Raw genomic sequence first — 27,950 nt, forward strand, 5'->3', positions numbered from 1 at the left:
TCCAGTCTCCATAGGGAATGGAAATGGATGGGTATTGTGGGTTTTGCAGGTGGGAGTCAGTGTTCGGGATGAACAGAGAATTTGGACAGGGATTGGTGTTTGAGGTAGACAAGGAATTTTGCAGGCGAGGTCTCTGGCCAGGGACTTTTGTCAGGGATCAGTATTTCCGGTGAATAGCAGATTTTGCAGCTACCTTGGCTGGGAAGAATCGTGACCAATGGGAGTTGAGGGGATCATAGAGCTGGAAGAGACCTCAGAAGGTCATCAAGTCCAGCCCTCTGCTCTAGGCAGGACCAATTCTAACTAAATCAACCCGGCCAGGGCTTTGTCAAGCCGAGACTTAAACACCTCTAGGGATGGAGACGCCACTACTTCCCTTGGTAACCCATTCCAGTGCTTCACTACCCTCCTAGTGAAATAGTTTTTCCTAATATCCAACCTGGACCTCTCCCACCACAACTTGAGACCATTGCTCCTTGTTCTGCCATCAGTCACTACAGAGAACAGCCTCTCTCCATCCTCTTTGGAACCTCCCTTCAGGAAGTTGAAGGCTGCTATCAAATCCCCCCTCACTCTTCGCTTCTGCAGACTAAACAGACCCAAGTCCCTCAGCCTCTCCTCATAAGTCATATGCTCCAGCCCCCTAATCATTTTGGTTGCCCTCCGCTGGACCCTCTCCAATGCGTCCACATCCTTTTTGTAGTGGGGAGCCCAGAACTGGACACAAAACTCCAAATGCGGCCTCACCAAAGCTGAATAAAGGGGAATGATGACATCTCTGGATCTGCTGGCAATGCTCCTCTTAATGCAACCTAATATGCAATTAGCCTTCTTGGCTACAAGGGCACACTGTTGACTCATATCTAGCTTCTCATCCACTGTAACCCCCAGGTCCTTTTCTGCAGAACTACTACTTAACCGGTTGGTCCCCAGCTTGTAACTATGCTTGGGATTCTTCCGTCCCAAGTGCAGGACTCTACACTTGTCCTTGTTGAACCTCATCAGATTTCTTGTGGCCCAATCCTCCAATTTGTCTAAGTCATTCTGTACCCTATCTCTGCCCTTAAGCAATCTACCTCTCCCCCCAGCTTAGTGTCATCCGCAAACTTGCTGAGGGTGCAATCCATCCCCTGTATTGTTATGCAAAACATTTCCTGACTCTCACAGCTTCCTTTGACCCTGCCTGTGTGCTTTGACGCACTAGATTTGAAAGAGGCCAGAAAGCTGCACTTTGGATAAGGCAGACATCACCATTTATTGCCAAGGCAGCGTAGTCCAGGCTCCAGATCATTAATAAAGATATTGAACAAAACCGGTCCTAGAACCGAACCTTGGGGCACTCCGCTAGAAACCGACCGCCATCCTGACATCGAGCCATTGATCACTACCCGGTGGGCCCAGCCTTCTAGCCATCTTTCTATCCATCTTACCGTCCATTTATCCAATCCACAATCCCTTAACTTGCTGGCAAGAATATTGTGGGAGACCGTATCAAAAGCCTTGCTAAAGTCAAGGTATATAACATCCACTGACTTCCCCATGTCCACCGAGCCAGTTACCTCATCATAGAAGCTAATCAGATTGGTCAGGCACGACTTGCCCTTTGTGAATCCATGCTGACTATTCCTAATCACTTTCCTCTCATCCAAGTGCCTCAATATGGATTCCTTAAGGATCCCTTCCATGATTTTTCCAGGAACCGAGGTAAGACTGACCGGCCTATAGTTCCCTGGATCATCCTTCTTCCCTTTTTTGAAGATGGGCACTACATTTGCATTTTTCCAGTAATCCGGGATTTCTCCCGATCTCCACGACTTTTCAAAGATAATAGCCAAAGGCTCCACAATGACATTTGCCAACTCCCTCAGTACCCTCGGATGCACTAAGTCCGGACCCATGGATTTATGTACGGTTAGCTTTTCTAAATAGTTCCTAACCTGTTCTTTACCCACCACGGGATGGCATCTCTGAGTAGGGGCACAGCAATCTAGACCCTCTGTCTAGGAGCTGGAGAGTCATGTCTGCCACTTACAGGGAGCAACCTAAACTAAGGGCCACGTGGAGCCCACACCTCTCACACCTCAGAGCATAAGAACGGCCATACTGGGTCAAACCAAAGTTCCATCTAGCATCCCAAAATGCTAAATCAAGGAAGTAACCTCATTAGTAATAAGCTCCATGTACACAATGTTCATCTCAGTCCGGTATCCCTTTAGAAGAACAGCAACAGTTTACCCAAATTACAAGGTAAATAATAAGAGATTTTGCCATTATCGAGGTACAACGAGTGTCACCACCACCGTTAAACTGTATCTCAGCCAGGACAAGACCTTTCCCAAGGCATAGGGCAGCTTTCCCTATGACACCTCGAGGAACCTCAATTTCTAAAGAAAGTATTACTGCATTTTCACAATGGAAAATGACTTTGGAATAGACAGAATCCTCTTTGTCACTTAGGGTTCATCCACTCCATTTTTGTATTGTTATAACTTGTTTGATTTGAATTTCCATTGACTACTCGATTGGTTGATAAAGAGGTTTGTTGTGGCTCTGCTTTTAAAATGTAGTAAGAGCTGCCAAGCTCTTACCACATTTGAAAGGCAGAACTGTAGCAACCGGGGACAAGCTGGGACAGCCGAGTCCCAGCTCATACCTAGTACCAGATGCTGCATTTCTGCTTTTACTACATTTTAAAAGCATAACCACGGCATCTGGGACCAGGCACGAGCAGGGACTGCTTAGTCACAGCTCGTGCCAGGTCCCCTGCTACACCTCTGCCTCCCCTGCCTTCCGATGGTGATGGTGGGAACTGGCTTTTAAGCCAGCTCCCCCCTAGCACCAGCTCCTGCTCCCTCCCTTGCTGCCTCTTTTTCAGAGGCAGCAAGGGAGCAGGGGGAAGCAACTAGTCAAGTAGCAACTTGGCTACCTGAGAAGCCTAGGCTTATACTCGCTTACATCCCTAGTTTGATTTAAGAACCAATATTACTCCTGGGGAATTTTGCATCACCGCACATGTGCAGACTTCATGGCCCCCACAGATTTCTTTGCTTCCCCACAGAAAAATGAGCTGATGGGGGAAGTAAAGAGAAGCCAGAAGGGGAGAGAGGGAGGGAGAGAGAGAAAGACTGTGCTTGCAGCAGGCTCAGTATAGAGGGTCAAGGCTTTGGGATGTTTCTGAGGAGGTGGATGCGGAGCAGGCTGTCTTTCCTCAGGCAGAGTAGAATGTGGCAACCTGTCTGCTTAGTGAATTGTTCCATTGTTCTTAACGAACTCCCCCAAGAGTATAGAACAGGTGTAAACATTTTAAGGCATCTTTACACTGCCAGAGTGGAGTAAATGAGCCTTACTGTAAAGAACAGTAGAGCCTTATAAATTCTTATGAACTGTTTGCTACTGATCTTTCTGAAAATGCTCAGTAGTCAAAAAAATGTGTTTGAGTCCTCAGCCCTCACTTGCTTTTCAGTTGCTTCCAATGTAATACTGAGCATATCAGTCAACAAATATATGCAGCCATAACTAGAAGTAATTATTATTAGACAGAGGGAGTTTGGGGATTTCCTCCAATGCTCCCAAATTCCATTCTCCATCCATTGTACTATAGTTTAAATAAACAAAATTACCAAAATAATTGGAACCAGTATGATTGTATTGTGTTATTTTAAGATATAAAATATGAAGATTTTTTCAGAATTTGTAAATATTGTGCACAGAATGATTTAATTTTTTGGTGCAGAATTCCCCTATAGCACAGTATAAAGTAGAAAAGTAGAACCTCAGAGTTACAAACAGCTCCGGAATGGAGTTTGTTTGTAACTGTGAACAAAACATGGCTGTACTTTTAAAAGTGTACAACTGATCATTGATTTCATACAGCTTTTTATTATGCAAAAGAAAAATGCTGCTTTCCCTTAATTTTCTTAGTACTTTACATTTAACACAGTACTGTACTGTATTTGCTTTTTTCCCCCTCTGCTGCTGCCTGATTGAAGTGTGTGGTTGAGTAGTCAGTACATAACTCTGGTGTTTGTAAATTGTAGGGGAGCCTGGACTACGCTGCCTTGGCAATAAATGGTGATGTCTGCCTTATCCAAAGTGCAGCTTTCTGGCCTCTTTCAAATCTAGTGCGTCAAAGCACACGGGCAGGGTCAAAGGAAGCTGTGAGAGTCAGGAAATGTTTTGCATAACAATACAGATTAAGCATGGCACACAAGACCACGTCAAGAACACACAGGACAAGCTGCCTTGTACTGTTACTTGTTTCTGATAAGCAAAAAGTACAGATGTAGCCATGAAACTGTCAACTGGGCACATAGCAGTAACATCCTAAGTAGCAGGATGTACCCCAAATAGGGGCACTGAGCATTTTATGTGTCCTACACAATATATAATCAATTGGTAAACATTAAGGCTGTGTCTACACTGGCATGAATTTCCGGAACTGCTTAAAACGGAATACTATTCTGTTTTCAGTTTTTCCGGAAAAGGAGCGTCTACATTGGCAGGCTGCTTTTCTGGAAAAGCCCTTTTTCCGGAAAAGCGTCCGTGGCCAATGTAGACGCGCTTTTCCGGAAAAGAGCCCCGATCGTCATTTTCGCAATTGGGGCTTTTTTCCGGAAAAGACTACTGGGCTGTCTACACAGGCCCTTTTCCGGAACAGTGTTCCGGAATAAGGACTTATGCCTGAGCGGGAGCAGAATAGTTTTTCCGGAATAGCGGCTGATTTTGTACAGTAGAGCATTGTTGCTTTTCCGGAAATTCAAGGGCCAGTGTAGACAGCTCGCAGCTTATTCTGGAAAAGCGGCTGATTTTCCGGAATAAGTGGCCCAGTATAGACACAGCCTAATAGAATGACCAAGTCTTGCTTTGCCATAAATTGGGTTTAGTAAGAACAATCGATGGGAGGGAATGAGCAGGATTGACCCACACATCCTGCTTGATGTAACTAGAAGTGATTAGGCCCTTCACACCGGCTATGTCACTTATGGTGTTCCTATGTGTGGAAAAAGATGGAACCACGATCTCTTGCCTGGCACTGTAGGTAGCATACGGGTGAAATGTAAGTGAATTAGGCTTTATTATTGTATTTAGTAGATTTTTTAGTAATTGCTTTTGCATTGCTTTGAGCTGTATTAATTGCTTTAGAAGTTATATTATTTAAGGTTTAAATTGTATAGTAATTGTTCTTAAGGCTTGTAAAACATAAACAACTGTTATAACCGCTTAAAGCTTGCAATAAATCAGAAAGTGATTAAGTAGCCCTGGCATGTACGAGTTTCCCTTGGATCTAAAATAAATCGAACCACGCAACATAAATCTGAAGTTCTAGTGTAGTTCAAGCAATACAATCTCTTGTCGTTGATGCAGTTGTACCAGTCTAGAAGCATGTATAATCGTGTAGCTAAGTGGTAGGCTACTACAGCCTGCAGGCCACTTCTGATCCATCGGGGTTTTAATCCAGCCCTTAGGATTCCCAGTCTGGTGGTGCAGTGGAGCTAAGGCAGGCTCCCTGCTGCTCTGGCCCCAGATTGCTCTCAGAAGCATGTCCCTGCAGCCCCTAAGAATGGAAGGGCAAAGGGTTCAGTGTGCAGCCCTAACTGGCAAGTACTGTCCCCGCAGCTCCCATTATCCAGAAATGGGAAATTATGGCCAATGTAAGCTGTGGGGATGGTGCCTGCAGGTGAGGGCAGTACATGGAGCCACCTCTGACCTTCCAGGAGCTGCTGCTGGACGTGCTGGCCACTTCTGGGGACAGTACAGGGCAAAGAGAGGAGAGACCCTGCATTAGCCCTGCTGCACCATTGACTGGGAGCTGCCTGAGATAACAAGCACCTAGCCAGAGCCTGCACCCTGAATACCTCATGCGCTCCAGTCCCAGCCCTGAATCCCCTGCTGCATCCTCCTGCACCCAAACCCCTGCCTGAGCTCCCTCCCATGCCCCAAAACCCTGCCCTGGTCCCCTTCCTGCATCTTACCCCCACCTCTACTCTCAGACTCTTCTCCTGCAGCCCCTTCCTTACCTCCCACTCCAACCCCCTACCCCAACCCCTACATTCGTGGCCCATTGTACAATTTCCCTATCCAGATGTGACTCTTGGGCCAAAAAGTTTGCCCACATCTGGTATAGCTTATTCCCTTTCATCTGAAAATCATAAAATATATGAGATAGCAGGGATCAAGAACTCACATCTGCTTAATAAACTAATCTTGATCTGACCTTGAGGACTACTCAACATCCACATGTCCAACAATGCCAATGAGAACAGCAGAAGCTCAGGAAAAGGCCTCTGTGGGTAAAATAGTATAATATCAATATTTGGACAAAGGCAAACTGATTGTGGATAAAAACACATATTTAATACTAGATTTATCCAGTGTTGCTTGTGTCCTTAACTCAGATAAGTTTTGTTTTTTCTCATTTAAATCATTGTTCTGGAGTGTGGCTGGGGATGAGCGGTTCATTATGCAGGGTGCTCTGGGGAGAGAGGACAACCCATATTTTCTCTAATTACAGCAGCTTGAGGCCAGGTGAGAAGCCAAGGCTGGGGACAGACAGACAAACAGACAAACTCTCTGAAATATATAGTAGATAGCTGTCCCTTTCTCCACCAATGAGGTTATAGCTGTTCTGGTCCCCTTACTGCTCCCCTGTGGACATTCTACAGTACAGGCAGTCCCCAGGTGACGTACAAGATAGAGACTGTAGGTTTGTTCTTAAGTTGAATCTGTATGTAAGTCGGAACTGGCGTCCAGATTCAGCCGCTGCTGAAACTGACAAGCAGCTGACTACAGGAAGCCAGAGGCAGAGTTGCTCTGCCCCGGGCTTCCTGGAATCAGCCTCTGATCAGTTTCAACAGGCTGAATCTGGACGCCAGTTCCGACTTACATACAGATTCAACTTAAGAACCCCAGGCGTCCCCAAGTCACCTGCTGCTGAGACTGATCAGTGGCTGATTCCAGGAATCCCGGGGCAGAGCAACTCTGCCTCGGGCTTCCTGTAGTCAGCGCTGGTCAGTTTCAGCAGAGGCTGACTTGGGGACGCCTGGGGCAGAGCAGCTGGGGTGCTGCTGGGTTGCTCCAGTAGCGCCGCTCCTCGGCGCTACTGGACCAACCCAGCAGCACCCCAGCTGCTCTGCTCCAGGCGTCCTGATTCAGCCGCTGCTGAAACTGACCAGCAGCGGCTGAATCAGGACGCCTGGGGCAGAGCAGCTGGGGTGCTGCTGGGTTGGTCCAGTAGCGCCCACAGCGGCGCTGCGGGACCAACCAGCAGCGCCCCAGCTGCTCTACCACAGGCGTCCGGAGAAAAGCCTGGTCTGCTGGGGGGGAGGGGGCGTACTAGCTGGAGACCAGCAGACCAGGGAGACGGGGAGCAAAGCCTCTGAGGACGCCGGCAGTGGGACAGCCGTGGCGCGTCTGGGCTGTCCGCTGCCCGCGTGCTCCAGGGAGACGGGGAGCAAAGCCACGGAGCACAAGGGCAGCGGACAGCCCAGACCAGGGAGACGGGGGAGCAAAGCCGCAGAGCATGCGGACAGCGGACAGCCCAGACGCGCCGCGGCTGTCCCGCTGCCGGCATCCTCAGAGGCTTTGCTCCTTTTCTCCCTGGTCTGCTGGTCTCTAGCAGACCAGGGAGACGTGGAGCAAACCCCGTTCGTAACTGCGGATCCAACGTAAGTCGGATCCGCGTAACTCGGGGACTGCCTGTGTAACTGTCCCTCCTGCCAGACTCCTCTCTTTTATGAGGAGAAACAATTTAATTCTATGCACATCCTATTATCCTGGCACAACCAAACCCTGACCTTGCTTTAAGTTAAGATAAAAGGAAGCTATATATCAAATTTGGTGGTCCTAGCTCTTCCCGTTTAGGAGGAGTTCTTGAAAAAACACTCACAGACAGACACACATTTCTAAACTATATAGTAAGAAGGTAAAGATACCAAACCTTGAGACTCGTACCATTGCTATTGTTGATTCAACTTCACTGGTGGCAACAACAAAGGGAACCCAAGTGTAAATAAGGTGCTGGTAGCTGTTGACGTTTTCATCCCCAGGTAATCTAGACTGCTTAAAACATGGTTAGAGCACATTATGGCTAAAATTCCAGTGGCTTCCTTAGACCTTCCTACATTAATGCTGCCACTGACCATTAGTAGAAATGGTGGGCTATTTTTGGCAGAGAGCGCACCAAATGTAGACACAACCTAAGACTAAAATAATATATCTATTTGATCATCAGAAGAGTTTATATCCCCAGCTTTTTTTGAGCAAGCTAAGTCTCTGATTGCAGATTCAACTCAAGCTGGAAAGGAAAATATATGCATCTTTTAAGTTATTTTTCCCTGTGTAAACCTGAAGAATACATACATTTATAGAAAGTAAAATACTAATGATTTTATTAATCATTCATTTCTAAAAAATTGTCATTGGCAAAGGTCCAGTAGCATCATCTGGCAATCATGGCACTGCACTTGGTATCAAGAGACGTGGGTGTTATTCTAATTGTCATTGAACTGCTGTGTAACTGGAGCATGTCACTTAATCTCTCTGTTTCTCAGTTTTGCCATCAGTAAAATAGTGATAGTGATACTTAGATTATGTTTACACTACTGCCTTCTGGCAGCACAATTATGTTGGTCAGGGGTGTGAAAAGTTGTCAGGGGTAACTCATGGAAGGTACTAGGGGCACATGTTCCCAAACACCATGGGCGGAAGGGGCCATCCAGCAGTTGGTGAGAGGTCTAGTGGAGGGCCTGGAAGCAGAGCAAGGTAGCCCCAGCTGCTTTGCTCTTCCAAGTGCCACTCCAGGGGAGGGGGCAGATTGCCCCCATACTCCCTGGCAGGAAGCGGGTGGTGAATATTGGTGGAAGAGGGGGAGAGCAGTGAACTCCTGTTAAAGGTGCCAGCTCGCTAGTCCCTGGGCCCACCTGGGGTGAGGTAAGAGGTAATGGAGCAAGGGCAGGGTGGGGGCAGAGCAAGGGTGAGAGGGAGCAGAGCGGGGTGGGGAGATATGGGGCCTGGGAAGGGGGGGTCCTGGCCCTTCCCTGGGATGGGAGGGGAGTCAAGTGGCTGGTGGCCCCTTGGCTTCCCCCTCTGACCAGTTGCTTCTGAGAGTTATGATACTTGACCAACATACTTGTCCTTGCAAAAGTTATTACTGGAGATGCTCTAAGTTAAACAAGCAAAATTGCACTATTGCCAGTCTTCACTTGGGGGGGAGGGGCTGGAATAAGTTATACCAGCAAAAACATAGCTTTGCTGATATAAGTTGTATCCATATTTGGAGTACTTTGTCGCTATAGTGTTTTGGCATTTCTTTAATAGCAAAATGCTCCTGGTATAGATATGGCTTTATCCTCATTTGATAAGCACTGAGATCCTTGTATAAAAAGTGCTATTTAAAAACTATGATACAAATTATTGCATAACACAGGCATTTGCAGAGAAAACATTTGCTGTATGTTTGTATATATTCAGATTACAGCAAAATATTATACCCATGTGAATAGATTTGTAATTATACATAAATTAATTGCTCTTTGGACAGTAAAATTACTGCTCACTTGTACAAAATAAAATAGATTATTATTTAATGTGGGCATGAATGAACAGTAATGTGAGCACAAAGGCCTGATCATGCCACCACTGAGATTCACGCATGACTAAATTAATGCAAACTATTGCGCATTATCCTAACTTAATTTGTTATCTGGAATTAATATGAATTAAACTCTGGAGGGAAATTTTTATAGGAAATGTAATGTAGACTTTTACAATATTTGTTGAGGTACTATTTTTTTATTTTACTTGTTTGCAAATATTTTCTGCATTGTCTTGACAGGGTATTTCTATTTTACAGCTATATTTCCAAAAATCAGAATTAGTGTCTGGAAAACTGTCCCAACTACTAATTTTTCTTCAGTGCCAGCATGCTTCTTATCCTTTGAAATGTCCTGCAGAAGCAATCATGGAAGCAGCAGACAAGGTATGGCAAACACCAGCCATAGTTCCCCCAACTAATAAGAGGGTCATGGACTTCTTATTTCTGCACCCTCAGCCCAGCTGCTTAGTGGTTGATGCTGCAAACCAGAGATCTAAGACCCCTCAATATAAATCCAATATTTGGGACAAGGACCATAATCACCTGGACTTATTTGGGAGAAAAATATATTCCTCCTTGATGCTTCAGCTTCATATAGCAAATTATACAGCACGTTTAGTCAATCACGATTTTGACAGTTATGCAAAATTAACAGAGCTGATGCATCATCTTCCTGATGATAAAAGACCCATATTAAAAATCTGTTGTTCAAGAGGGATACACTACATCCCACGCAGCACTGCAAATGGCACTCGATTCTTTCGACACCAAGGCAAAGGTGACTACAATATCCATAGTAATGAGCATGCATCATGGCTGCAAGTGGCTGGCATCCCCAAGCAAAAGTTGAGGATTTAGAATTCGATAAGGGCAAACTCTTTCCTGCGAAGACAGATGAAGTCTGCCTAGATGGAGCCAAATGGTGAAAAAGCCTCCTATTTCAGAGGAGCCCTTATTCCTCGTAGAACGAGATATACAGGGTTCCCTGAAAGACAGTGTTTGCTCTTCTGCAAAAAAAAAAGTGGAAGAGCAAACGCATTTCCTGGATGTGGCAGAGTTTCTCTGGGATACCAGAGGTATCCCGGAAGAACTCCACAGTCTAAACATACCCATATTCATTCTATTTTATCAACAGAAACTATGGCTACATCTAGACTGGCCCCTTCTCCGGAAGAGGCATGCAAAGCAGGCAAGTCAGAATAGGGAAATCCGCGGGGGATTTAAATATCCCCCGCGGGATTTAAATAAACATGGCCGCCGCTTTTCTTCCGGCTTGGGGAAAAGCCGGAAAAGAGCGTCTAGACTGGCGCGATCCTCCGGAATAAAGCCCTTTTCCAGAGGATCTCTTATTCCTACTTGCCAAGTAGGTGATTTCCCTATTCTGACTTGCCTGCTTTGCATGCCTCTTCCGGAGAAGGGGCCAGTCTAGACGTAGCCATATATATGTTCCTGAGCCAACGACTGTCTTCTGTGAATGGCTTATGCACAGATGTTCACGTATAATAACCATAAGTAATAGCTACTCTCAGCTGTGGTGACAAGCACATAAGATGACAGATTTCTCTTGGCTTTTTAATTTAAAATATGTCCCTCTGTAGGTATGTGCAAAATATTAATAAAAACAAATACACAGACTGATTGGAACAGTGTTGAAAACTAAAACACCCAAAAGTGAATTAGCCAGGATCCAAATCAGGGGTTATGTGAGGACTGCATCCGATATCAAAATCCACAGAAGGAGACCCTGGAACAGGAAAATTCAGTGAAGATACCTGTCTGATAGAGTCCTGTTTATCAATCTTTTGGACAATCAAGGTGTGCCCAATCAGAATAGAATATGGATCCACTCCTGGATCTAAGAAGAGGTTTTGTGTCTAGATATATCCCATAGTAAACCATCTCTCACATCCTTGGTATAGATTCTCCAGTGGAATTCTACTACCGGGGACTATCCCAGCCATCCTCGTTTAAAAGGATGTCAAAGGGTCTTCATAGAAAATAAATCCAGGGACTCTTTGGAACAGATACCTGACTACTCCTTATTGCTTGAATCTGTCCAGGGTCTTATCATAGAATCATAGAATACTAGGACTGGAAGGGACCTCGAGAGGTCATTGAGTCCAGTCCCCTGCCCCCATGGCAGGACCAAATACTGTCTAGACCATCCCTGATAGACATTTATCTAACCTACTCTTCAATATCTCCAGAGATGGGGATTCCACAACCTCCCTGGGCAATTTATTCCAGTGTCTGACTACCCTGACAGTTAGGAACTTTTTCCTAATGTCCAACCTAAACTTCCCTTGCTGCAGTTTAAGCCCATTGTTCTATCCTCAGAGGCCCAGACGAACAAGTTTTCTCCCTCCTCATGACACCCTTTTAGATACTTGAAAACGGCTATCATGTCCCCCCTCAGTCTTTTCTAAACTAAACAAACCCAATTATTTCAGCCTTCCTTCATAGGTCATGTTCTCTAGACCAGTGGTCCCCAACCATTTGGGGTTGCTGGGCGCCCGGGGGCAGGGCCCCCTTGCGCGCCCGGGGGTGAGACCCCCCCTTAGCCGCATTCTCGGGGCCGGGGCCCCCCCCATAGCCGCATTCCCGGGGCCGGGGCCACGCCATAGCTGCATTCCCGGGGCCGGTGCTCTCCCCTCAAGCGCCGCGCACCCGGGACCGGCGCTCTTCCCTCAAGCGCCGCGCGCCCGGGACCGGCACTCTCACCTCAAGCGCCACGCGCCCGGGGCCAGCGCTCTCCCCTCAAGCGCCACGCGCCCGGGGCCAGCGCTCTCCCCTCAAGCGCCGCGCGCCCGGGACCGGCACTCTCACCTCAAGCGCCGCGCGCCCGGGACCGGCACTCTCACCTCAAGCGCCGCGCGCCCGGGGCCAGCGCTCTCCCCTCAAGCGCCACGCGCCCGGGGCCGGCGCTGGCGCTCGCTCTCTCCTCCCCTCCCCCAAGCACCGCGCGCCCGGGGGCTGGCGCTCTCCAAGTGCCGCGCGCCCGGCGCACCCTGCAAGCACTGCGCGCCCGGGGCTGGTGCTGGCGTTCCCCCCCCCAGCACCGTGCGCCCGGGGCCTGCGCTCTCCCCATGCGCCGCTTGCCCAGAGCGCGGGCGGTCAATCCGCGGTGCCCCCGGGGCCAGCTCTCACCGTGTGCCATGCGCCCGGGGCTGGCTCCGGCACCGCGCATGTGCCACGTGCCTGGGGCCAGGCCATCCCTGAGCACTTGGCAGGCGCAGACAAATGCCCCCGCGGGCGCCATGGCGCCCGCGGGCACCGTGTTGGGGACCACTGCACTAGACCTTTAATCATTCTTGTTGCTCTTCTCTGGACCCTGTCCAATTTCTCCACATCTTTCTTGAAATGTGGTGCCCAGAACTGGACACAATACTCCAACTGAGGCCTAACTGGCGCAGAGTAGAGCAGAAGAATGACTTCTCGTGTCTTGCTTGCAACACACCTGTTAATGCATCCCAGAATCATGTTTGCTTTTTTTGCAACAGCATCACACTGCTGACATATTCAGCTTGTGGTCCACTATAACCCCTAGATCCCTTTCTGCCGTACTCCTTCCTAGGCAGTTGCTTCCCGTTCTAAGTTGTATTTGCCTAAGTATTGATAAGAATAGCATGCGAGACCGTATCAAACAACTTATTAAAGTCTAGGTATACCACATCCACTGCCTCTCCCTTATCCACAAGACTCGTTATCCTATAAAAGAAAGCTATCAGATTGGTTTGACATGATTTATTCTTTACAAATCCATGCTGGCTGTTCCCTATCACCTTGCCACCTTCCAAGTGTTTACAGATGATTTCCTTAAGTATTTGCGCCATTATCTTCTCTGGCACAGAAGTTAAACTAACTGGTCTGTAGTTTCCTGGGTTGTTCTTATTTCCCTTTTTATAAATTGGCACTATATTTGCCCTTTTCCAGTCTTCTGGAATCTCTCCTGTCTCCCATGATTTTCCAAAGATGATAGTTAGAGGCTCGGATACCTCCTCTATCAGCTCCTTGAGTATTGTAGGATGCATTTAATCAGGCCCTGGTGACTTGCAGGCATCTAACTTTTCTAGGTGATTTTTAACTTGTTCTTTTTTTATTTTATCTTCTAAACCTCCCACCTTCCCACTAGCATTTACTATGTTAGGCATTCCTTCAGACTTCTCGGTGTAAGAGATGGTTTTTTTTAGTCTTGGTCTAAAAAATGCCACGTTTAATATAGCTGACACTTTGAGCTCCATAAGGCCTTGTGTATACCAGGGAAATGCATCATATTAGAAAATATGTTAATTCACATTTAACCACGTTAAACACAGTTTTTCCCTCACTGCAGACAAGGACAATTGGCCTTAAAAACATGCTACTTGGTCATGTTAGTGTAAGCAGGGTCAGGATAAGCTCTACCCTAACATTAGTTAAAATGCATTGGCATATGTTTTCTAACATGATAGATTTTCCTGGAAATAGCATGATCTTGGAGAGGCATTAATAAGGCCAATGCTATAAGAGGCACAAGTTCAACTAATGAGTTGCAGGTCCTGGCTTTCCCAGCACATACAAAAATGTATGCTTAATGACATAAAATTGATATGCTTCTGCTGCACTCTGGGGAAAGGAGGCAAGATTTCCACCTAACTACAGTATCCTTCCTAAAATTCAGCTTGGCAGAAGGCATGTTTTAAGAAAGATGGTGCTGTAACTTATGACTGTGTAATAGTAATGACTATTCTTTACCATATATGCTGGTACTGCATATGGATACTTAACATTGTCCTTCCCAGAGCCTTAATTTTGTAATCAGCCTATATTCCTTCCATCAAAAGGCTCTCAGAATGAGCATGTATGTCAGGGGTGGGCAATAATTTTTAGGGAGGGGACACTCCAAGATTTTGGTAAGTGGTCAAAGGCACACTTTTCTATGGAGGGGGTGAAGGGTGTGGGATGGGAGCTCAGGGTAGGGGACTAGGGTGCAGGAAAGGGTGTGGCGTCTGAGAGGGAGTTTAAGTGAAGGAGGGAGTTGTGATCTGGGGCAGGGGATTGGAGTGCAGGGTCCATGAGAGAGTATAGGTGCAGGAGAGGATTCTGGCCTGAGGGAGGGGTGTAGGAGGAGGTGCAGAGTCTGAGACGGAGTTTTGACCTGGGGGAGAAGAAGTTCAGAGGGTTTGGGTGATGACCTAGGGGCAGGGAATGGGGTGCAGGGTTGGGGAGTGGGTTTGGGTGCAAGAGAGGATTTTGGCCTGGGGGATGGGTGTAAGAGGGGTAAGAATCCGGAAGGGCATTATGACCTGGGGGGGGGGGCGCATAGAGTGTGGGTGGTGACCTGAAACAGGGAGTTGGGGTGCAGGAGCAGATGGGGTGCCAAAGGAAGGGTCTGGCAGGGAGGCACTTACCTAGGTGGCTCTTGCTAGCAGCCCTGCAGGACCCTGAAGTAGGCTGCCTGCCCGTCAAAGCCCCAGGCTGCTGGTTTCTGGCCAATAGGAGCTGAGAAATTGTGCTGGGGGTATGGGCAGTGTGCGCAAAACCTCCATCATCCCCCAGCACCCAGAGCAGAGAGCCTCAGAGAGCAGGTAGCTGCTTAACGTGGTGTGGGGTTGCTTTGTGCTTGAGTGTCCCGGTGGGGCAGTCCACGGGCTGGATCTGGGACTTGGCAGGCCGCATCTTGCCTGGTCCTGGTGTAGGTTGTACCAAAAATAATAGTTCAGGGTGATGGGTAATGAAAACTTTATAATCTTTACATACAGTCATGAAAAGTATGTAATTATTTTCCATAATCAGCTTGCATTAATATGAATATGACACACTTGACAGCAATAGTAATTTGAATTAATTTCCACACAGCATAGTAATGCACTTGGCAGGGATTCTGATTCTTTGACATTTTAATTAATTTGTTAAACAAACACTTTGTGTCATATTCAATATGAAAAAGATGATTAAATCTCAGTTGTCACAAGAATCAAAAGAGGAACACCTATTTAATACTTAGAAAATATGCAATCAGCTATTCCATTAAGATAATTCCACCTTGAAGTTCTGGAGTCATGAAAACATAGCATTCATTATTTATGCTGACTCAGGACCCATTAGTGGAATTATATTTGTATTCTACAGGCTGCCTATCAAGTATTCTATTTGTTATTAGCTATGATAAATCAAATACTGTAGTATCTTTAGCATATTTGTGAAATCTTGTTTTCCTTCTCAGATTCAGTCATTTTACAGCAGTTCTTGAAGAAATTGCTGGTGCCATTAGCGGGAGTGTAGCTGGTAGGTTAGCAGACATTTTGTAATCTATTGTTATTTCTGTAAAGAATACGGGTATTGCTTAAAATCCATAGTATGCTTGTTTATTTTATAAGTAATGATGATAAAAATAACTCTTTTGTGTGCTTCTGTTTCATATATTTTATCTATTTACCTGATGAGCATGTGGATCTTTTGAATAATTTGCTTATTTATTAACCCCCCCCCTTTTTATTAATCTGTAAGCCAGGGGTCTGAAGGACAGCTTGAAATGCAGCCAGCTGAAGTTGTTTAGCCTTGCAAGATAAGTAACTGTTAATATGTAAATACAGCTCATGCTGGGATGGGGAAGGAATCCAGGATGTGGTTATGTAAATCCAATTCAGCCAGGGCTGATGGAGTATCGGTTGTTATAATGGAATGTGATGTATTGTAACTAATTTGGGCTGTTGTGGGGTCACAAATCATGCTACCCCTAAATGTGGGAACTGTAAAATATGACACCAGCTTGCAGGAGAGACACCATCATTGTAAGAGGTCTCAGATGAACAAGGCTTCCCCTTCCAGAACTGAGTGAACTTAGTTGGGGGGAAAGGGTTTGAGCCAGCCTGCTTCATGCCTGCCAGGCGTGCTCTATAAGACTGGTTCAACCTGCCTCTTTCCCCCTTGTTTAAAGATTCCACGAGGAATAACGGGGCTGCCGACAAAGGGCTTTGATGTCGACAGGGGGAATGTCCAGACTAGCGCACGAGCCGACAAACAGCTGATCAGCTGTTTGTAGGCTCAGCGCGGCAGCCATGTAAATGTAAATGAAGCCGCGATCATTTAAATCGTGGCTTCATTTGCCTTTGCTGAACAAACAAATCTACATGCCTCTGCTGACAGAGGCTTGTAGTCTAGACACAGCCTAAGAGCTGAAGTCACTGGTTTGGCCTGGAGCCAGACCTATCGCAGCCAGCAAAATTCCTGGTGGAAGCGACCGGCAGGAGGCCTGTAGGAGTGGTGGTAGGCAGCTGGCGGGAGCAACCAGCGGGCAGCTGGTAGGAGCAGCTGCAGACGGCCAGCGGTGTGGTTAGCAGGAACGACTGGGGGGTGGCTGGTAGGAGCGGTTGCAGGCGGCCAGCGGAGCAGCTGGTGAGAATGGTGGGCAGGCGGTAGGAGTGGTGGCAGGTGGCTCAAGCAGACCATAGGAGCAGCACAAAGGTGGCATGGCCTCAGGCTCAATGAGTGGAGTCATCAGGGTGATGTGACAGAGTCCGCAGTGACTGGACAGTGGGAAAGTGGGGCATGGAGAAAGTTTGGTTAAATGAATGGAATCCTTACATTGTTGGACTAGTGAGCCTGAGGGGGAAAGGACATTGCTAAATGCATTTGAGCTGGGACGGTTACTCGTGGGGGGGTTAGGAACTATGTTTGTGGTATTTTTCTGAGCTAATGCCATGTAACTTCTCTCCCTCTTTCATTAAAAGTTTATTTTCTACACTCAGAGTCTGTGCTTGTGAGTGGGGAAGCATTGCCTCTCAAAGGTGCCCGGGGTGTGTGAATTTCCCAGGCTACTGGGTTGGGGCTCGAGCCGGTTCTATATGAGATGGATGAAAAGGAACCCCTAGATATTGAACCTGGCCCTGGCTGCTGCTGACGCTACCTGGCAGAAGGGTTACAGATCTTTTTAGGATAGTTAAGCAAACTATAAATTCAGCATCTGTCATCTGTAGATTTCAAAGTGCTTTACAAATTTTAATTAATTAAGCCCTACCAGACTGCTGTGAAATGGGAGAGAATAATATTCATTTAACAATTAGGCCCAGAAGTATGGTTTGCCCATCTTCTGAAGAGAGTCTCACCAATAATGTTCCAGTAATAAGCCACACTATACAAACCTATAATGCATCTGCTGCGCTCACAGAGAGTCCCTACAACATATGGGACAAAGGCTTCAGTGGGAGCAGAAGTAGAGTAAGCAGTTCTAGGCTTCAGAGAAAGCTAATTCTTGTGGAAGGTAGTTTCAGAGCTGGAGACCGTTTCAGAGCAGTTAGGAGAAAAGTTGGAGGTATGGTGGCAGCTAGAAAGGTACATTCTCAGCCTTGTGGAAGATGGGGGAGAGGAGGAGGAAAGCAATGACCCCGTCACTTAATCTGAACACCAGCTACCACTGGCACTGAATCATTATGGGTAAAACATTTAAAAATGCTGAACTGATTTAGGATTGAAGGTCCCATTTTCAGAAATAACTTACACATTGTCTATACAATAAAATGTTTGCTGGCGTAGCTGTACTGGCAAATTCTCCTAGAAGAGATGAAGTTTCTATAGTAAAGACAAAGGGTATGTCTACACTGCAGTGTTTTTCCGGAAAAAACGGCCATTTTTCTGGAAAAACAATACTTGCGTCCACACTGCTATTGAGTTATTTCAACAAAAAGTGGAAAGAACAGAGGGTTTTTTCCAACGGCGCTAAACCTCTTTCTGCAAAGTAGAAGCCTTTTTCCAAAAAAGCTTTTTTGGAAAAAGACGTGCGTGGATGCGGAAGAGGGAGTTCTGTTGAAAAAAGAGGCACTCAGGGAATAACACAGGTGCCTTGGTGACCACTCCATCCAAACTAATCAGAACTCTGTAGTTCCTGTTTCCTGCCAGCTCTTAAAGCTGCAGTCACCCAGGGCAAGCCTTGTGGCAGGAAGTCGGCCCAGAGAGCTGCACCTCATCACGCAGCTCTGACTGCCACCACGCGGCTCTGACTGCCACCCATGGTCCAGCCACAAGCCCCCTGAGACTCCTCTGGTCCTCACAGGAAGCACGACCAGGGCTCCCAGGACCTAGCCAGGGACACAAAACAGCATGTGTCATCGTGGTCCGAGGAGGAGACCCTGCAGGATCTCCGCTCCCGGTGATGCAACGCTGATATCTATGGCTGGATGGCCGAGGTTCTGGCCACCCCCAGAACTTGGAACAAGTTAGGAATAAGGTCAAGGAGCTCTGCCAGGGCTACATCAGGGCAAAGGAGTGCAGCTCTTGCTTCAGGGCAGGATCCCACTCTGCCCCTACTACCACGAGCTCCACTGAATCCTGGGTGGTGGTGCAGCCTCTTCCCCACCTGTGGTGGTGGACTTGGGGCTAGAGACATCCATCGTCACCTGCCTGGGGATCCCTGGCGAGAATGAGGAGGACAAGGATGAGCTGCAGGAGGAGGAGGAGATGGCCAGCATGGTCACCCTCGCCCTGGATCCAGTACCCCAGGCCCTGGATATCTCCCAGGCATCCTCTGAGGGTGGGGAGGAATCATCGGTGAGTGCTGTCAGTTTTTCACACACACAAGGCAGGGGAGGCGGGCGCAGAGGGGTTGGGGTTCAATTGTCTCTTGGCCTGGACATTGTGCGGCACTCTGTGCATGTGGAAGCACATGCAGCACTAGTCTGTGCCACACGGCCTCAGGAGGCAGTCCCGGAGCACCCCCGGGCTCCTGCTCACAGGCTCTGGGGAGGACACACACACGTCTGACCCCTTGGGGGGATGCCACCAGCCACGGCTGCAAGCAGGCTGGGCACAAGGGCTCTGCGCACACAGAGCAAGGAGTGCCGCATATAGGCATGCCTGCACACACGAGGCACCACCTCCTCCCGCGGACAGCCCTGCCAGGTGCAGGTGTGTGTGCAGCTCCCATGGAAGGCCAGGCTGTTCCAGGCCCTTCTCCCGTCCATGGGATCCCACTGTGGCTGGACACTTCCCTTGCCTGCTTGTCCATGAGACAGGTGAGAGCAGGAAGCATGGTCCTCTGGACATCTCGGGGCCCCTCTGAGGCAGGGCCTGCTGGGCAGGCCACACATGGCCTTGCTCCTGGGACATCCCTGGCCTCTGGCCTGAGGACTGTTGCTCGCAGCTCACAGAGTGAGGTCCTCAGGGACAGTGTCTGCATGGATGACAGACCGTCTCTCCCTCTTTATGCTCCACAGCTGGACCAGCTGTTGCTGAGGGGCAGTCACTGCCAGCTGAGGCAGCCGCTTGACCTCGGGGCAGACACAAGCACAGGAGGGTCCAGGAGGACCTCATGAGACAGCATGTGACTGTCCTCTGCAACATGCAACAAACCCTGTCACAGAAGATCTGAGATGACGCCCAGTGGTGGACCCAGCTTGTGCAGCAGGGTAAAAACATGTATGTCACCATCCGTGAAATGATGACACACCTGGATCTTGTCCCTGCTCCTGCCCCCCCCCCCATGCCTATTCCTCCTACCCCCCTCCTGCCCACTCCCTGTTGTCCCATGCCCTTTTAGCTGCACCATGTGCCCCAGCTAGAGCCCCACTCCTCCGTACCCAGGTTCTTAGCCACTCTCCTCCCCAGTTACTTTTATTATGAAAATACAGTGTTCAACACAAAACTGGTGTCTTTATTGACTGTACAGGGAAGGGGAGAAGGGAGGGTTTGTGGTGGGAAACGCATAGGAGGGAAAGCCACAGGGCCCTAGTGGGGAGGCCCTGGAGAGAGTTACTGGGGTCCTTGAGAGAAACTCTCCCTCGGGCCTCCTGGATGCATACCCCCACCTGATGGGCTTGGTGGATGTCAGCTGTGCGTGGCTGCTCGAAGGCCCTTGCTTCCTGGCCGGCCTCTGCTCTCCACCCTGGTAAGAAGGCCTCCCCCTTCCTGTTCACAATGTTGTGAAGAACACAATATGCAGCGATCACCTCGGAGATGTTGTGCCCTCTCCCCCACATCGAGGCGGGTCAGAAGGCACCTGAACCACGCCTTCAGGCACCCACCGGCGCATTCCACCTGGATCCGAGCCCTGTTTTGGAAGGCATTGAATGGGTCCCTGATGGGGTCCAGGTGTCAGGTGTAGGGCTTCATGAGCCATGTCTTGAGTGGGTAGGCTGCCTCCCCCACAATGCACAGTGGCATCTGCATATCCCAAACCTGAAAGTCATGCTGGGGCAAGAATGTGCCAGCCTCCAGCTTGTGGTAGAGGCTAGAATTTCAGAAAATGCGGCCGTTGTGTGCCCTGCCCGACCACCCAACAAAAATATCCATGAATTGTCCATGGTAGTTGACCAGTGCCTGCTGCACCCTGGAGAAATAGCCCTTGTGATTTATGTATTGGGCGGCTCAATGAGTTGGTGCATAGATGGGAATATGGGTTCCATTGATGGCCCCTCCTCAGTTGGGGAAGCCCAGGAAGGCAAATCCGGCCACGATGGGGTCCATGTCTCCCAGGTGGATGTCCCTGCATAGCAGGATGGAATTGATGGCCCTCACCACCTGCAGGAAACAAGAAACACACAAAACAGAGAAGAGCCCTTGGGAGGTCCCCGATTCTTCCCCCCCAAATGCCCCAGGAGTCATCCCCTATGAGTCCCTCTCCACAGGGCTGTGTGACTGTAGGACAGCAGAACCCCCCAGGGATGAGACTTCCCCCCCACTCCCAGGCCAACCCCTGCACCCCCACTCCTCTTTCCATAAGGTTTCCCTTTCCAGAACTTCCCTCCCCCACCGGGACTACAGCTCAAGAGCACCTTACCTCCCTGAGGAGGGCCCTGATGGTGAACTTTCCCACATCGAACTGGTTGCCCCCAAGCTATCGCTGTCTGGGGTGGCGAGCTTCCAGATGGCGATGGTGACCCGCTTCTCCAAGGGGATGGTGGGTTGCATGTGGATGTCACATCACCGAGGGCAGGGGCGAGCCAGGCACACAGCTTCATAAAGGTGGCCTTTCTCTTGTGAAAGTCATTGAACCACTGTTGTTTGTCCCACTGCTCCACGACCAGCCGGTCCTACCAGTCAGAACTGGTGTCCATCCTCCAGAAGCGTCTCTCTACCGTGGGGTGTGGTTGCAAGGGCTTTGCTCCCACATCCAGGCAGAGGGTCTCGCTGATGAGTTCAGAGTCGAGCTCCTGCAGGACCATCATGACTGTCAGCACAAAGCGCTGCAGAAGCTGCAGCACATTAGAATGGGCCCATCGCGTGCCCAGAAGCATCTCCAGCTCCATGTCAAGGAGTATGTTGTGGTATCCAAAATCTGGGCAACCAGATCATGCACTGCAAATGCTTTGCTGTCTCTGGGAAGCTTTGCTGAGCTTCCCCACTCACAAGCTCACAGTCTGAGTATAGAAAATAAACCTTTAATAAAAAGAGGAGGGAAGTAGTGTGGCATTAATTTGGGAAAACTGCAAGCAGCAGAAGCAGAGAAACGACTGTCCAGAGGGGTCTCTTTAAGCTAGCTTTAGGCAACAGCACCTGGAAGCAACCGCTGACCTAATGCCCTGCCTGAAGTGGTTCCGGGTGGCTTTACATGTGAGATAACATCCAATCAGCGTGGACACTATCTTTTGAAAAAGCACATCACTTTTTCGTTACTCTTTTGCTGTGTAGATGCTCTCTTTCGAAATAAGCTTTTCTGGAAGAACTCTTCCAGAAAAGTTTATTCCGAAAGAAGCTTGCAGTCTAGACATAGCCAAAGTTTCTGCTAATGAGTACTTTTTTTGATATCACTTACACCAGTTCACTCAACTCAATAACATTTATCAACAAAATAAAATTTTGGCATGTATATAAATTAGGACTTTTTGTTGGCTAATGGCATCATTTTTTTCACAATTCTAATCAACATTGGCAAAACTTTGAAGCATAGTCCATGCCTCAGCTGTTTAAACTTACAAATTTAATTGAACATTGTAAGATATATAATTCTTCTGCCAGGTAGCATCAGCAGCAGCCAGAGCCAGATTCCATATATAAGGGTTCCTCTCCATCCATCCAAAACAGAAGTGCCTCGAGCCCCCACCCAGTAATCTGAGAAAGTCATACAACACCGCTGGGCACCTCTGAAAGGCAATGCTTCCCCACTCACAAGCTCAGAGTCTGAGTATAGAAAAGAAACCTTTAATAAAAAGGGGAGGGAAGTAGTGTGGCATTAATTTGGGAAAACACTGCAAACAAAGTTCATAACCAAAACCATGAGTAACGGACCCACCCCAAGTAGGTTGGGCAATGTCCTTTTCCTTCAGATTCTTAAGTCCAGCAATGTAAATATCCCCTTCACATGCCCAACCCTTCTCTGCCCCCCGTCACAGTTGCTGCACTTGGTTAAAGCAGACCCAAAATTCAGAGGTGCATCCGCAAGGTTCACCTCCCATCCAGAATGCGGAGAGATAAGGAGGCATTTTACTCACTCCTCTGCTCACTCGCCATCTACCTTCTTGCTGCTCTCTGTCACTTCCTTGCTGGTCATTTGTCTTACCTTGCTGCCACTGCTTTGCTTTTTGCTCATCATGCTGCCTCTGCTCTGTGGGCCGCTCCTTGTATCTTCAGCTTGCTTGTGGTGAATTTGGCTCTGGCCCAAACGTAGCGATTTCAGCCGTCAGTGATTTCAGTTCTTGGCCCAAAGCACAGTCATCTGCTGCTGATAATGGTATATTAATGCTAAACAAAGCTTGGCTTTGGTGCTTTTTCAAATCCTGACTGACCTACAACCAAGAAACTGATGACACCTTGTCAGTAAATACAGCAATTAACTAGATTCTTTTTCAGTTTTCACAGAGATTCAAAGCTTTATAAAACAATTGCAAACCATGACAGAGCTGGAGTTTAGAAAGAAATGTGATTCTATCCATTTTCAGAAATAAAAAAGGAAAACGAACTCTTCCCACAGTTGTTTCAGCAGTGAGATTTTGGATCAGCTCTGAACATAGCTTGCTTATATTGCCACACACTCTCACACTTTCCCATTCTTTTCCTGTTACACTGAAATGTACAGTCTGTAAAAATGTCAGAATTGTAGATATTGCCAGAGAATAGGATTCTGGGCTGGTGATGGATTCTGCTCAATAGCAGCAAGAGCCAGCAGAGGGTAGTCAACAGCTACATTCAGGACGTCAGAGTGATTAGTCTTTTACATACTATGGGGGAAAAAAGTTGAGACAGAGACCTGGGGGCTACGTCTACACTGGCCCCTTTTCAAGGGTCATTGATTTCAGCCTGAGTTTCTCCCTCACTGAGTTTTTATTGTGGACTCAGTGATGATAGAAACACTGGATCTGGAATCAGTTGTAAATGATCATAGAATCATAAAATACTAGAACTGGAAGAGACCTCTCAAAGGTCATCAAGTCCAGTTTCCTGCCTCATGGCAGGACCAAGCACTGTCTAGACCATCCCTGATAGATGTCTATCTAACCTGCTCTTAAGTATCTCCAGAGGTGGAGATTTCACAACTTCCCTAGACAATTTATTTCAGTGTTTAACCACTGACAAGAAGCTTTTCCTAATGTTCAACCTAAACCTTCCTAGCTGCAGTTTAAGCCCATTGCTTCTTGTCCTATCATCAGAGGCCAAGGAGAACAATTTTCTCCCTCCTCCTTGTGACACCCTTTTAGATGCTTGAAAACAGCTATCATGTCAGTCTTCTTTCCAAACTAAACAAGCCCAATTCTTTCAGTCTTCCCTCATAGCTCATGTTCTCTAGATCTTTAATCATTCTTGTTGCTCTTCTCTGGACCTTCTCCAGTTTCTCCACATCTTTCTTGAATGATACTCTGTCTTCTTCAAACTCCAGGTCATGTGCCATTTTGCCTTATCTTGGAGTAATCCAGCACAGGCTGTGAAGGATGCCTGGAAGAGGGAATTACCTGGTTGTAGTCTGAAAGTTTTTGGACTGGCTTCATTCTGCATATCCAAGCATAATGTCACAGCACTTGACATTTATCACATCACCTACTTTTGGCACTACCTTTGACATTCTTTATTCTTGCCATGACTATTTCCCACCTGCCACACTTGTTTCCTGGTCCCATAGTTATTGTTTTTCTCCAAGAAGAGAGAATTCCAGGTTTTTTGAGGTTTAAAATTAGGTACCTTCCTGTGTGCTACCACCTTTCACAGAATGTCGGGCTCTTTTGGAGGTTTTACTTCTGACATCATGTCATGGTCCAGTTAACATTTGTGCAGGCCTATCAGGAACTCCCACAAACACAACCTGCCTGTAAGGAACTCATTTAAATAATGTCCCTGTACCTGCAGACCCTTAGGTTATAGGTCAAAAACTATAACTTCAACAAAAATTGTATTAGAGCAGCGCAGAATTATAACCACATATCACCCCTAGTTGGAGAACTCCAGCAACTTTCTGGACCCTTTTTATTGTGGTGTAAAGGAAATGGAGTAGACCAGATTCTGGCCTTATGTATCCATTCATAGAGCCTTCAAAAACATTATTTGGAAGATCTTAGCCCAGGAATTGAGCATTCATATTGACTTGCCAAGTAGTCACTTTGCTGAAGATATGCTACCTTCAAAACTCAGACAATATTACACATATGGAATGAAACAGCTATGTTACCGAAGCAATATTTTCAATTTAGTTTCAGGCTCTGTAACATTTGAAGCTGTATCTATTGCACAGGAAAGGACAAGACTACCTGCAAAAGTTTGTAACTTATGCTACTATCTGATTCCTAGAGATAAGTTCCTTGAAGATTAGCTGACATTGCCAGCTGGTATAACCATATTTTGATCTCCCTGTAGTTCTCTCATACCTCCATGCTTACAAATTTCAGGTAAGGGAAAATATCCTCAAGTTTATTCATCATTTAGGAATATTTGGTTTAAAAAAATTGCAGTATGTTTGAAGGTTTCATGCTTTCCCCTATGTTGGCTCCTTGTCTGGGCAGTGCTCCAACAGAATCAATTGGAGAAGGAAATAGCTGCCTAATTAGTAGAAGGCTGTCTCCTCTATTCTTATCAGAGGGTACATCTACACTACAGCGCTAATTCAAACTAACTTAGTTCGAACTAACTTAGTTCGAACTAAATTAGTTAATTCGAACTAAGCTATTTCGAACTAATGTATCTAGAACTAAAAACTAGTTCGAATTAGCGTTTTGCTAATTCGAACTAGCGCGTCCACACTGATTGGATGCAGGGGCGCATTTAAGGGTGGCTGAAACTGGTTCTGGCAGGGCATCAAGTCAGTAGTTGCATTGTGTGGCTGCTGTCTGAGGCTATCTGAGGCTCGTGCTTAAAGGGACCCCCCTGGACAGCCGGTTCTCAGCTTTTCCTGCTTGCTTGCCAACCTCGCCGAGGGACAGCAAAGCGTTGGTCTCTGTGCCCATCTGTGTCAGTGCTTCCCTTCGGGGACTCCGCCGCAGGTGGCAACATGGAGCCAGAGCTCGCCCTGCACCCTCTGGTGCTCTTTCTGGACTTGCTGCTGCAAGCCTGCCAGCAATGGCTCGAGGCTGCCTGGCACCACCTGGTACACGTCAGCCCCCTGCCTCTCCAGCTGGCCGCCCTGGGAGCCGTGGAGGAGCCGCGGCGGCGCCCCGGCACCGGCGTGCCCCGCCGCATCTGGCGTCTGGACATCAGCAGCGACTGGTGGGACCGCATCGTCCTGGAGCACTGGGAAGACCGACAGTGGACCCAGAACTTCAGGATGAGGAGGGACACCTTCTTGGAGCTCTGCGAGTGGCTCGCCCCTGCTCTGCGCAGAAGGGACACTTGCATGAGGCCCGCCATCCCCCTCCAGAAGAGAGTGGCCATCGCCCTCTGGAAGCTCTCCACGCCGGATAGCTACCGATCCGTCGGGAACCAGTTCGGCGTGGGGAGATCCACCGTCGGAGTGGTGCTCATGCAGGTATGGCACTCGTCGGCCACCGAGCCGGGAGGGGAGGGGGGCTGCAAGGAGGGGACGGGCCGCCCCAGGGACAAAGGGGGGGCGGGAGGAGGCGAAAGCGCCCCGCACCGGAGGAGTCGGTCTGTCCCGGCCGTACTACACGCCGCCAGGGGGGTTGCTTCCGGGAGTGGGGCGCTGGGCACTGCCAGGGCACGAATGCTCCCAGCCACCCGGGCGCCCCACTGATTGGCGCTTTGCTGTGTCTCTCTCCACAGGTGGTCAAGGCCATCAACCGGGTGCTGCTCCGCAGGGTGTTCCACCTCGCTGACCCAGATGCCGTCATCCGGGGATTCGGCGTCCTCGGCTTCCCCAACTGCAGGGGGGCCATCGACGGGACGCACATCCCCATCCGTGCCCCGGAACACCAGGCGTCCCGTTACGTGAACCGCAAGGGGTACTTCTCCATCCTCCTGCAGGCCGTGTGTGACCACCGAGGACAGTTCACGGATATTAATGTGGGCTGGTCCGGCAAAGCACATGACGCCCGGGTGTACCGCAACTCCTCCGTGTGCCAGCGGCTGCAGGACAGGACCTTCTTCCCCGACCGCCACATCAGGGTCGGGGACGTGGACATGCCCGTGTGCCTGGTGGGGGATGCCGCCTACCCACTGCAGCCATGGCTGATGAAGCCCTACACGGGGCACCTCAATCCCTCCCGCCAGGCCTTCAATGCCAGGCTGACCAGGGCCCGCATCGTGGTGGAGGGGGCCTTCGGGCGACTGAAAGCCCGCTTTCGATGCCTCCTCACCCGTCTGGACCTGGCTGAGCACAACATCTCTCCCGTGGTGGCAGCATGTTGTGTGCTCCACAATTTATGTGAGAGAAAGGGGGAGGCTTTTCTGCCAGTCTGGATGGCTGAGGCTGACCGCATGGCTGGCCACTATGGTCAGCCCCGCACCGCCGCCATCCGGGAAGCCCAGCGGGGGGGCCGTCCGGATCCGGGAAGCCCTGCGGGAGAGCTTCCTGGTGGAGGAGGAGGACTGACCTCTCCCTGCATGCCCCACTGGGGCCTTCTTCCACCCTACCCCCTTCCCCTTTCCCCTCCCTACCTACTGTCAAATAAAGACACCTGTTTTTCAAACAAAAACGTCTTTTTATTTTACATAACTGGGGTGGGGGGAGGGAGGGAGGAAGGAGGGTGGGAAAGGGGACGGGGAAACCTGGGATGAGGGAGCTGGAAGGGGAGGGAAGGGAGGAAGGGAAAGGAAAGCTCAGGGGTGGGGGTCTGGCTGCCTCTCCTGTCTCGCAACACTGCGGGTCTGGGGACGTTGGTGGGGAATGGTTGTGGAGAGTGGGGCAGGAGGGACGGGGGTGTGGAGGAAGCAGGAGCGGGAGCAGGAGGGGAAGCAGGGGGAGCAGGAGGAGGAGGAGCAGGGAGAGCAGGAGGGGGAGCAGGGGGAGCAGGAGGAATTGGGAAGCGGTCGAGCAGGCTCTGGAGGTGGCCTCGCAGGGCATGGCCCT

The 27,950-nt window shown here is 48.8% G+C and overlaps 1 long non-coding RNA gene across 2 annotated transcripts in view; it reads left to right on the forward strand.

Moving 5' to 3' along the window:
- LOC112545636 (uncharacterized) overlaps positions 1-27,950 on the forward strand; it is a 113,470-nt gene that overhangs the window by 383 nt on the left and 85,137 nt on the right. For both annotated transcript variants that reach the window (XR_012902990.1, XR_012902991.1), the window contains exons 2-3: positions 9,851-9,976; positions 15,798-15,859. This is a non-coding gene — a long non-coding RNA (uncharacterized LOC112545636). The remainder of the gene's footprint in view (positions 1-9,850; positions 9,977-15,797; positions 15,860-27,950) is intronic.

Source organism: Pelodiscus sinensis, chromosome 3, assembly GCF_049634645.1.
Source record: "Pelodiscus sinensis isolate JC-2024 chromosome 3, ASM4963464v1, whole genome shotgun sequence".
NCBI classification, from domain to species: Eukaryota; Metazoa; Chordata; order Testudines; family Trionychidae; genus Pelodiscus; species Pelodiscus sinensis.